The sequence below is a fragment of the Mus caroli genome, unplaced genomic scaffold, assembly GCF_978045245.1.
Source record: "Mus caroli unplaced genomic scaffold, Mus_caroli_1 scaffold_4, whole genome shotgun sequence".
NCBI lineage: Eukaryota > Metazoa > Chordata > Mammalia > Rodentia > Muridae > Mus > Mus caroli.
The window spans coordinates 130,423,515-130,436,133 of record NW_028227259.1 but is presented as its reverse complement, the minus strand read 5'-3'; positions in this window follow the sequence as shown (position 1 = coordinate 130,436,133).

Genomic DNA, 12,619 nt, shown 5'->3' with positions numbered 1-12,619 from the left:
ATCCTACCACAGTACCTATGGGGGACATCCGATGGGCTGATGCCATCTCAAATTTCACTGGTAAAAAAACAAACAAACAAAAGAACCACCAAAACTCATATGCAGAGATGTGTTTCAAATACTCTCCTCTCTTTTCTTTTCTTTTTCTTTCAGTTTCTTTTAAAGATGGGCAACTATCTTTTGTGTTATGAGGCAGAGAAAGAGCAAAACCCTAGCAGAAAGACGATTGGATTCGGACTAGAGTTCCTGGTGAGGAGCAGGAAGAGTATAATTGGGATCCATCTTTTTCCCTAATACTTTTCTATTGGCATTTATGTTGCAACAAAGGGACTGTCATGTATAACCTAAGTGTGTCCTACCTCTCTGTTTATCAATCCTCATGCTCTCCTGACACCCCATCTCAAGTGGCCCAGTTCAGGCTCTCTTAGTTTTCTCTGATATCCACAGGGCCACCTTCTACCTGTATTGTTGATGCAGCCTGTTTCTTGAGGGCCATCACTATATGGGCACAGGATCCTGTGCCTTCTAGCCATCTGTTGCAGGGTTATAATGGGGCTCACAACCATTATGTGGAATGCAGGCTGTATCTCCACGTTGAACAAAAAATGGAAGGTGAGAATTCTGAGACACCAGCATGCCAAATTCTCCCTCTTCTTCTGATCCTTATCATCACTGGGAAGGCCCCCTCATAAATGCATTGGATGTTCCAAGAATACTTTTGACCAGTGGTTTTCAACCTTCCTAATGCTGTGACCCTTTAATTTAGTTTCCTGTGTTGTGGTGACCCCCAATGATAAAATCATTTTTGCTGCTACTTCCTTACTGTAATTTTGTTACTGTTATGAATCTTAATATAAATATCTGACATTCAGGATATCTGATATGCAACCCCTATGAAAGAGTCCTTTTACATACCCGCCAACAATGGTCATGACCCAAAGGTTGAGAAGCCACTCCTGTCACCTTCAGACCTAAGGATGCATGAATTAGCTTGTGATCCGGCCTGGGGTATGGATAGTACCAGCTGTGATGAGCATGTTTCATGGGCATAAAGCCATATGATCAAGGAAGATGTCCTCTTTCTAGACAGTTCCTGGGCTCTGGGCTTCCTCACACAGGTGTCTCTCCACTTAATTTGAGGACCAATCTGCCACTGAAGAGCAAGGTGAATTTAATAACATAATTCTGATGACAGGGAAATAATTAAACGAATGCCATCTTTGCACTTTGAGCAAGAACAGTGCTTAGCCAGTCATTGGTAAATGACCTAACTAACACAATCCTGCCCCATTCTCACATCAAATCCACGGGTTCCACTCAGCAGGTGTCACAGTTGAGGCAAAGTCTGGGTGCTTTATCAGTGATGTGATGACTCATGGGATGAAGGTTAAGGGCTTTCTGAAGTCAGGAAGTATGACTTTAGAGCCCACGGTCTTCATGACTATTCTAAACTACTCTATATGGAGATGAAATTTTCAGTTTTGAACCAATAGAGACAAAGACACAATACAAAGACAAAACCTGGAAACGCAGCTCACATATAAGGAAGGCTGCTCACAATAGAGGCAGAAAGCTGGGCTCCAAATTGTATCTCTTGCTCTTTGGAAAGATCTTGTGGTGGTCTTAAGAAAAGTAAAACTAAAGAACAGAAAGTATAAGTTGTTATAATCATTATGGTTATTTCTACTTCAATATATCAATTTTCCAAGGGCTTACTACCTTAAAGTAGCTGAGACATCTTCATCTCTTGGCTCAACAAATTCTTCCCTCTCGTACTTGGCAAAGTGTAGTTGATCCCAAATCATATTAATTGATTGGGAGTTCTGCAGGAATAATTATTTGAATTAACACCAGTTAATTGGATTTGCAACATAATAACGTTTTGTGACCCACTTTGTACATGAACACAAGGTATTTTCAGGACTGCTGTTAGGGGGAAAATGTCCCACTGAATTGAAAAGCATGCAGGTTAACATTTAACTATGTAATCTATCCAGATATGAGCAAGCACATGTGTACTGTTTTCTCAGGATCTCTAAAGTTCCTTAAGTGTCCCAAATCTATTTTCCAGGCTAACTCTTCCCTCCAAAGACACTCCTGGATCTGACCCAGGGGTAATACTGCTTCAGGTTAAGTCTGGAATGAAGCACTTCTCTCATATGTCTGAGGGTTTTCATATGTCTATCAGAAACTATGGAGAGAGATGTTTATACATGCCTTTGTGGTTTGTCACCATGTTAGACGCAGAACGCATTGCTCTTTACCAGGCTAGTTCCCAGGAATACAAGAATGAAGGTGATAGTAACTGACCACCCAGGGTTCTTTAAAAGAAGAGAACTGACAGAATGGAAATATAGATTAAAAAGGGATTTACTAGCCTGTCTTACAGGATGTGGTCTGGAGAATCCAACATGTTTGTGTCTGGATGGAAAGGTCAAAAATCCAGCAGTTGTTCAAGTCCATAAGGTTGGATCAGTTTAGGAGTCCTATGGAATTCCTGGAGAGCTGCCGGTCTTCAGACTACATGGGAATCCTGAAGAGGTTGAATTTAATACTGGTCACAGCAGCAGGATAGAACCGGCCAGAGAGAGTGTGGGTGAGCAGGCAAAAGCCAAGCTTTCTTCTTCCACATTCTTTCATCTGAATTGCCAGCAGGTGTGGCCCTGGGTTAGGGTGGATCTTCCTGCTTTAAGAAATCTGATTAAGGAAAGATCTCCCAAGAGTGTGCAGCTGCTTGAGTTTTAGTTGCTTCCACGTGTGGTCAAGTTGACAACCAAGATTCACCATCACAGCTCTACAACCTGCTACTTTTTCCAGCTCGCCTATGTCCCTGGAGTCATACTCTGTGCCCGCCAGATTCGTTCCTACTCTGTCGCACAGTGTGGATGAGAGAGGGTGGTTACAGAGAGAATGAGGGCAAAACCAAGAGACAGAGCAGGAAGACAGGAAGCTGGCCCCATCTTTTCCACTACTCATTCTCTTTGGCAAGAGCCTACTGACCTCTCAGTAATCAATCTTCACTTAGAAGATATGTCATCCCCACTCTCCAATGGGCATTAAGCACAAATCCTACCCACCAGTCCTTTCTAGGATACCTACCCCATACATGCCAAGTTTTCTTTGTGTCTTCAAAGTCTTCCTGCTAGTCTTCTTGCTGTTAGCGGGTGCAATCTTATTTCAATAGGGCCTTATTGCGTCCACCTTGATTCATAGAAATCAATGTAATGTCACCCAGCAATGTGTCATGAACTTGTCATTTGAATTAACTGCGATGCTGGAGCTAAAGGTTGAGCAATCTTGCTGCCGAAGGCGTTTTCCTCTAACAGCTCCATAAAGTGAGCAGCAAAATTAATAGTTGGTTGTAAAGTGGCCATTTGCAGGTTGCTGGGTGTAGCGAAATGATAACTGATGGAGCCAGGGATCTTCCGCCATGGTGCAGAAAGGACTTCACAAGAGGACAGCATCGTTCTGACATTTGTCATGGCAAGCATGGTCAAAGCACCAAATAAGCTCACAGCAAGGAGGATTGGTTGTCTGAAGCCTTGGTGAAAAACTCTCACCTAGGCTGAACCAGGGAATTCCAGACTCAATGACAGGAGAAAATAAAGGTGGGATAGAGTCCCCGGGTGAGGTTTTTAAATATTTTCCAATACTGAAGATGATGGTGGTATTGGTGATAATAATGGAGATGCTGAGGCTGATGCCTGTATAATACTTACCACTGTGAGTCAAGCACTGCCCTAATGTTTCATCCTATTATTTCTTCATTGTTAGACAAATAAAGCAAGGAGGAAAATTAAAAATTATGCCAAAGGCATTCAGATATTGACCTAAGCAGTCCAGAACCAGTGGCCAAGCCCCACAACACAATGTCACTCTATAGAAAGGCACACATTTGTAATTTTCTAGACATGTCTAGACAAGGCAAACAGTCATGCCCTGATGCTCACGTGGACCAGAGCTTTCCTTTAATATCTCAAGAAATAAATAGATCATGCTTTAAGGGCCAATTATGGAGTTAAAAGGACTTATTAGTAAAGAACTCTTAAAAGGAATTCCTGGCACACCGTAACATTCAGTAAAATATTTTATCACCATTATTACAATATTACTTTTTCAATAATGAATTGGACATAGGGAGGCTAAGCAAAGTCATCCTTGGAGGTCGAGGGATACTGGTGTATTAGCACATGAGAGTGTCCAGCAAAGTCTCACCTTTCCTCACTTCTCACATCTGCTGACGTTGGATGTGCTCATCATCATCATTGGAGAATAACAAGGAGAGTAGTGAGCCAGGATGATGTCCCACAATATCCAAGAGAGCCCTATGGCAAGAAGCATGAGTCCCCACATTCCCGGTCCTCAGGAATAAGCATTGGGGGATGCTCCTGGGGGCACATCTGCTGCTCAGTCACAGGAAGTCATGGGTCTTGTGTAGATACCTCTGTGGCATTCCTTTCTTATTGCCACCTCCATTCATGAGCTAGCATCCACCCCCATTCATTAGCTGTCTCCTGCCCTATTGATCATGTTGATCATGATGGAAGCAAGGGCTAGGGAATGTTTCATTGCATAAGGAACAGATTGATCACATTGTTTACAAAAGGGAAAAATCTAGTAAATGTATATATGTGGGCAGGTATGTGTATGTATATGTGTGTGTGTGTGTGTGTATATATATATATATATATATATATATATATATATATATGTTGTATTTCCAATTTGCCATCTCTTCTTTTCAATACTTTACCTAAAAATAATTGAATTTCTCATCTCATTAGTAGCTCCTAAGATAACACATAAAAGAGGAATCCCAAAAGAAAGTTCTGCATTTGTCAATAAGTAGTAAAATGCAGTTACCAGGATCGCTGCTATTTTATCAGGTGAAATGTAGAAAATTGCTATTTAAAAAAAAAATGTCCTAGACTTCAATTTTCCAAAATATCCCAAGATTACTCTCAGGATTCAACCAAGAGGAAAGATAAATAAGAAAAGAAATAGATAAATTGGGTAATAACGGGAAAAGAATGAGATTCCAACCGTCTGTATTGACTTTGTGTTTTATAAGAAACACAAGTAATTTGAAAGCACACTTTTCTCTGTGATAAACTGTCAAGGAGAGCAAGTGCGTAAGCAGACAGCAGGCAAAGCTCTGAGGACTCTGTTATATCACGCAATGATCTCAGAGTCACCAAAATTGCCAGATAATCTGCGGGACAATTGTTCCTTGGAAGTTTCTTTTATTGAGCAATGCCGTCTTAAGGAGAGCATTTAAAAATGATGCAAGAACATTACAGACAACAGATAGGCAGCATCCAGGGTTATTATACATGGACAGTCTTCTTTTTGTTTTCTTTTTGACTGGTGCTGTTCTAGGTTTTAGCAGTAATACTTATCTATCTGCCGGCAGTTTCTGTGAGTCGGTCTCTGGATGCAGGAGCCTTCCTCTCAATGTCAGCTGCGCTGTGGCTGTGGACTGCATCTCATCTCAACAGTCAGCGGTGGCATACCTGTCTAGAACTCACCCTCGTGTTTAGGAGTGCAGGTTCTCCCAGGGTGTTAAACCTGAGACCTCTTTCCCTCACTGACCGTTGCTTAGATGCTTCTCTCTGTTCCTGGCCATGTAGCACAGCTCACAACAGGTCACAAGTGTTAGTGGTATTTAAATGAACAAATGAGAGAGTAACACCCACAATGGCAGTCTTTCTGTAATTCACCTCGAAATGAATAGTCTACCAGACCCAGTATATTCGTTCATCAGGAATTGGTGAATCTGGCCTGCGTGTTTTCAATTTTTAATGTTCATGGGTGTTTAGACAGCATGTATGTCTGTGTAATGCCTGTGTGCAGTGTCCATGGGGGCCAGAAAAGAGTGTCAGACACCCTGGAACTGGAATTACAGAGGGTTGTGAACAGCCATGTAGGTGTAGGGGATGGGACTGTTTCTCTGCAAGAGCTGCTGATGCCCTTAAAGGCTGAGCCATGTCTCCAGCCCCTATCCTCTAAGGTTTTATTCTAACCAGTTTAAAAGGCTATTTTCTTCCAGTATGCTTTACACATAATACATAGTATGGCTATCTGGAGGCTGGAACTAATTCATTGACACCTGAAGAAGTCTCCCTTGCTGTCTGACAAGAAATTAATTTGTTTATCAGAGAGAACCTTATGTGTCACTGCTGCATTCTGTAACTAATCATGGCGAATCTCTACTCCTTATTCAATAAAGTCTCGGCCTCACACCACAGTGGAATGCGAGCCCGTTTTTCACAGTTCATGACTCTTTAAAATGACTCATTAACCAATTTCATTTCCATTTCTCTTTGAATGCCTTCCATGACTGCAGGAAGAAAGCACCATTTTAACTCCAGACTCACATCTACACACCACTCTTATACAATCTACTTAACAAAGAGAAATCAGGTCTCAGGCATAGGATTCTAGTGAACAAATAAACACTAATAAAGTTTATGATTATATAAGGAAGGGTGTTCGTCATTAGGGGAGACTGATAAGTGACACTTTGCATACTCTAGCAGTAATGGGGAAAATTCCTTTAAACTATTTTTGAAGGCTTATTTCATATTTCATTATGTGTGCTCATGTGTGCCTAGGCACATAAGTGCAGAGTCCAAGGAGGCCAATGGCAGGTTGGATCCCTTGGAACTGTAATGACAGGCAGTTTTGAGGTGCCAGATATGGGTGCTGGGAACTGAAGTGAGCCTTCTGCAAGAGCAGCAGATGCTCTTAAGCACTGAGCCACCTTCTGAGCCCTGAAAGTTTCCTTTTGTGTATATTTCATGAAATAGAACTATAGAATATTTGTGTACTATGACTTCTTCCTTTACTGAATCTATCCTCTGTAACAAGGCCTCCATCATTACGGTAGTTATATTTCTCTATTTTTTAACCATTACATACTATTTAATTATGTAACTGTTTTAGAAATAGAGTCATTGCACTCTCCATAGTCATTTGGCTATGACAGGCAGAGGCATCAGGAACTGTGGATATCAAGGGTATAAGAATACCAAGGAGAGATGATGAAGTGAAGGCTCTGTCTGTGTACAGCTTTGATTAGAAGTCACAAATATATATATATATATATATATATATATATATGGAGAGAGAGAATATATTACTTCTAGTATTATATATTAGTATAGTATATATTAGAAAATATTATCTACAGTATTGTATTTACTAGTATAGTATATATATGTATTATATATTAGTGTAGTATATATATTAGAATATATATATATTTATATATGTGTGTGTGTTTATATATATTATTTAATTGGTGGATGAATAACTGAACCCCATATGTCTCTCCTGAAGCTTTGTGAGATGGTTTTCCTAATTGAAACTAAGAACATGTACCACTTAGTGAGTGCTGTATACAGACTTTTGTCCCCCTTAATTCACATGTGGATGTCATAATCAGCACACAATGGAATATGCAGATGGGGTTTTGGAGAAGAGAATAGGTCTATAGGTTATAAACGTGGGTTGCACACAGCTAAGACAAAATGGCAGAGAACTTCCCATCTCTGTTCATTTTCAGAGGATTCAGTAAGAAGGGACCCTCCTACACTATGGGAGAAGCTTCATCAGGGATAGAGTTGACAAATACTTTGCTCTTCGAACTTCTATCATATAAGCCATGTCTCCTGTAGTGTTTTCTTAAATCAGTGTTGTATCTTTGCTGGGAGGGTGCTTTCACAGAATACACAAAGCCCCAGTTTCAGTCATCCCTGAAACCACAGATATTGGATGCAGTGAAAACAGCCTGTGATTTCAGCACTCAGAAGCCACAAGAATTCAAGATAATTCTTGGCCATTTATTAAGTTGAAAACTAGCTTGGGCTACATGAGACCCTGTGTCGTTGTCTTCTTCTTCTTCTTCTTCTTCTTCTTCTTCTTCTTCTTCTTCTTCTTCTTCTTTATTTCATATGAGAAATTTGGTACAGAAAACTGAAGTTCAGGCAAGATTATGAAACACAGAAATTGATAACTAGTGGAGACTATGAACCCCAGCACTCTATAGATGATGGGATGAGGTACCTGAGCCCAAGGGTAGGACCAATGGAAGAAGTTAGAGTCTTAAGGGAAAGTCCTTCCTCAAACCCAGAGCCCACATGAGAATTATTCACCAAGAGCATAGAGGCAAATGGAAAAGTTCACAGAGATCCTAGCATCCAGCATCTGTGCAGTACAGAGAATAAACTGAGAAACAGACAGAGCCCCACGCCCCTCCCAAGAAGACAGCAAGTTGGCACTCCTTAGCAGGCTAGTCGGTAGGAGTCGGGATACATGTCAGAGAAGAGCAGCAGTCAGCCTGGGATAGGAAGACCATGCCATTCACCAGGTAAAAGCCAAGATCTGGGACACTTTCAGGTTCCTTTGCCAACTCCAATCTGTGCCTCTGATGACAGAGATTTGGAATTAAATGCTCACTCACTGAAGATTAATTTACAGAATCCCACCCCTTATTTCCCTAAACTGCATTAAATGCCTTTTAATCAAAAGGGACTCCATTCCATGCAGAACAGATTGGAGTGACAGCTGACTCTGGGAGACTGTGGTGGGGCTGAGTCACAACTTGGCTGCAATCCTACCTCTCCAGTGAAAGGCAGGGCTGAGGTGAAGTCACACATGAAGACCTCAGAGGAACATCTTTCAGACCCTCATCACCAGCCTACATGAGCAGGATAGCAGGAATGTTGGCTTCTGTTCTAGGGAGGGTTGAGAGAAGCATCAGCTCATACCAAATGAATGGTCTCCCACTGTGGCCTTGAGATTTAAGGACCGAGAAACACCAGATGCTGAGCATTTAAAGATCCTGATACATTTCCAATACTATTCTTGTAGAGAGATAGCATCTATTCTCTGTCTTTGAAATGTATCATGACCTTCAAATATAGCCTATGTAGGTGACCAGTCATTTGGCAAATGGTTGCAGAAATGCAGAAAGATCAAAAAAGAAAAAACAAACAAACAAAATCGACAACAACAAATTATTCTGTCTTATGTGGAACTTGGGCTATAATGTTGGCATGTATATGTGTAAATGGGTGTAAGTGTGGCCAATTTCTAAAGGAGACAAAGACAGACAGACAGACAGACAAAAGAACACAAGGAATTTAGACGTGAAAAAGAACCACAGAGGGGAGGTAGCAAAAGGTAAACAGAGGTATCAGGGAATTAGGTAGATGTGGAGAAGAACCACAAACTGCAGGCTGTTGATAGTTGTAGAGAGAATATCCTATATTGTATGGATAGATCAGTTGTCAATTTAATAATAATAAAAAAAAAAAAGCCTATGGCCTATAGGAAAGGGAAGGCCTATAGGAAAGGAACATAAGATAGGGAGATTGATTTCTGAGATAGAGAGAAGTACAGGAGATTGTTCCCAGACACAGAGGAAGAAGACAGTCACATGAAACGGAGGACCAGGTAACCAGTCATGTGGCATGACTTGGAATAGAATAAATGGGTAATTACGTTATAAACTGGTTGGGAAGCAGGCCCATGCTTATGACATAGGCATTTATTCATATATAAGAAGTATCGGAGTTGTTATTTCTAGGAACAGGGTAATGGGAGAGAAAACATCACCCAATAGACAATGTCCTAAAGGCATCTAACATGATAAAAGAAACTTAGAAGAAAATAGTAGACTCGGAAGCTGGAGCATTGTCTTAGAGGGTGTAGTGGCTATTCCTGGTTGTCAACTTGACTATATTTGAAATGAACTACAATCCAGAATTGGAAGGCTCACCAGTGACCCTTATCTGGAGGCCGGGAGATAGAAGTTTCTGATCTGGATCTTGGTATGGAGATCTTGAGGCATAATGGCTATGGATTCCAGAAGATTAAATCTCCGAGTTCAAGGTCACCTGGGATTAAAGGTGTGGTGGAACACACCTTTAACCTGGGCTACACCTTCTGCTGGAGACAATATAAGGACATTGGAAGAAAGGAATCTCGCTCTTGCTCCCTCACCTGTTTGCCATGTGGGACTGAGTAACTGCTAGATCCTTGGACTTCCATTCACAGCTACTACTGAACCATTGTTGGGAATTGGACTGCAGACTGTAAGTCATCAATAAATTCCTTTACTATATAGAGACTATCCATAAATTCTGTGACTCTAGAGAACCCTAACTAATACAGAGGGTAAGAGTGTTTACTGAATACCTGTGATCTGAGTTCAAATCTTCAGACCCCATGTGAAAAGTTAGGCTTGGCCACATACATAGCTATGACTTGGTGTTATAGGGTTGGGGTTGGGGGAAGACTGAAGACTGGAAGATTGCTAGTGATTGTTGGCTTCTCCTCTAGCTTCAGGATAAGTGAGGCACCCATCTCAAGGAAATAAGGCTGGAAGTGACAGAGTAGGGCCCTGGCTTTGCGATTCATGCCCCTGAGTACACACTGGTTAGTGTGCATACCAGGGGAACAGAATGGAAGAAGAATGGTAAGCTAAGATGGGATTGAGAGGGATACAGAGAGAAAGCTGGAGTCTTACCATTATTTTTAGCACCACAAAAATTATCATATTCCCAAGAAAAATAACACACCCAATTTTACCTTTTAATATTCTGGGCTAGCTGTTGTGAACAGCTGGAGATGTGGTTCATTGGATAATGACACCTGCCACCAAGCCTGACAACCTGAGTCTAATGCCTGAAACCCATATAGAAGGAGAGAACCAACTCTTTCAAGTTTCTTCTGTCTTCCACACATGTTTACACACATACACACACTTTTAAAAGCCTTACTATCTGAGATACTCAGGATCTAAAGAGTGTCCACAGGCTCAGTAAGAAGTGCCCAGTATATGAAGGATGTGAATGTCTCTAACTGGGCTGATGGAAGGGCTCCCCGGTTAAGGCACCCAGGGTTCTGTGGACTGATGGTTTGTTTTTCCTTAATTTATATGTTCCAGTCTTCTCTCTTTGTGACATCTGGGAAGATATTATATTATTTGATCCAATTTTCTATGTATAGTTTCCCCCTTATTCCTCTCGGGGGTACAATTCTGATTTAATTTCAACCTGTGGTGCTATGTGGCCATGTCCATAGGCCCACAGAGCCCATCACATTTGAATAAATTTGGTTAGACAGATGTGCCATGGCTTCCTCCCAGATGCTTCTGCTAAGTGCTGTTGTGGATATGAAGAGTGACATTATCAGTTGTACTTTTAATGTTCAGCAAATTGCTGCAGAATTTGCCCAGAGGCATGTGTACAGATCCAGCGGCTGGCTGGCGAGTATTGTAATTGTCTCATGCCAGTGAGGTTGAAACTTCAGTTTCAAATGGACAGGGAGACACATTGGAGAGATCTCATAATATCTGTAGATTCCGTTCCATTCACCAACCGCCACTGAGAAGCCCAGCCCAGGAATTTCAGACATCTGGTCAAGCAGCTAGCCACTCGGTCTCTACTTTAGCCTCACTTGAGCCCTTGCCCCTGGAGGGCTTAATTATTTTCATAGGCAAAGTGTCTTGCTGTTGCAATTGGACATGGTTGACTCAGTGCATGGAGTTACTGTTCTGATGTGGAAATGTCTCTAATCCATAACCTCTGTCTGTTTTCCATGTTCAATGAGTATGGAGTTAACTCCTACTTCTTTATTGGTAGACCTCTTCCAGCAAAATAAGAAGATAACAGAGACAGAGGCAATGCTGAGGCTGAGAAGATAACTCAATCAGTAAGTTCTTGCAAGGCAAGCAAGAGGACTGGAGTTTGATGATCCAGATAATCCAGGTCAGGCCTGGACTGGAAAGTTAACCCATTTCTTGTAAATGACCCACACATCCATTCATAACTCCAGTTCCAATACATCTGAAGCCCTTTTCTTAACTCCATGGGCACCAGGCATACATATGTTATACAGACATGCAGAATGAACAATCATGCAATAAAATAATGTTTTTAAGTCAGTCATGGGAGTATGTCCTTGTAATATCAGCACTGTAGAGATAGAGACATGGGGATGTTACTCTGGCTTCCCAGTCCAGCCTAGTTGATGAGCTCCAGGTTCAACTTGAGACTCTGTCATGATAAACAAGGTGGAAGGTTCCAGCGAAATGATGATCAAAGTTGAATTCTAGCTTCAGATAACTGTGAATTCATTTCAATTCACAAATAGCCACTGAGAAACCCAGCCCAGAAATTCAGACATCTGGTCAACCAGCTAGCCAGTCTCTAGTTTAGCCTCACTTAAGTCTCCACACCTGGAGGGTTTGATTATTTTCATAGACACAGTGCCTTCCTGTTGGAGTTGAACATAGTTGACTCAGCCCTTGGAGTTACTGCTCTAATGTATAAATGTCTCTAACCCATAACCTCTGTTTCCCATGTTAAATTCAAAGCACACCGGTGTGCACAAACACACACACACACACACACACACACACACACACACACGGACAGACGGACGGACGGACGGACGGACAGACAGATGGCTCTTCCAAGTACAGTGGGTTTCCATACAGTCCTATAAGCAGCCACAGAATGACAGGAGCCTCCTAGCCTCAGTAATTTTCATCTGAGACATAATTTATCTCTAAGCTGTTTTTCCTCAAATGCTTTGTGCTATGAATGCA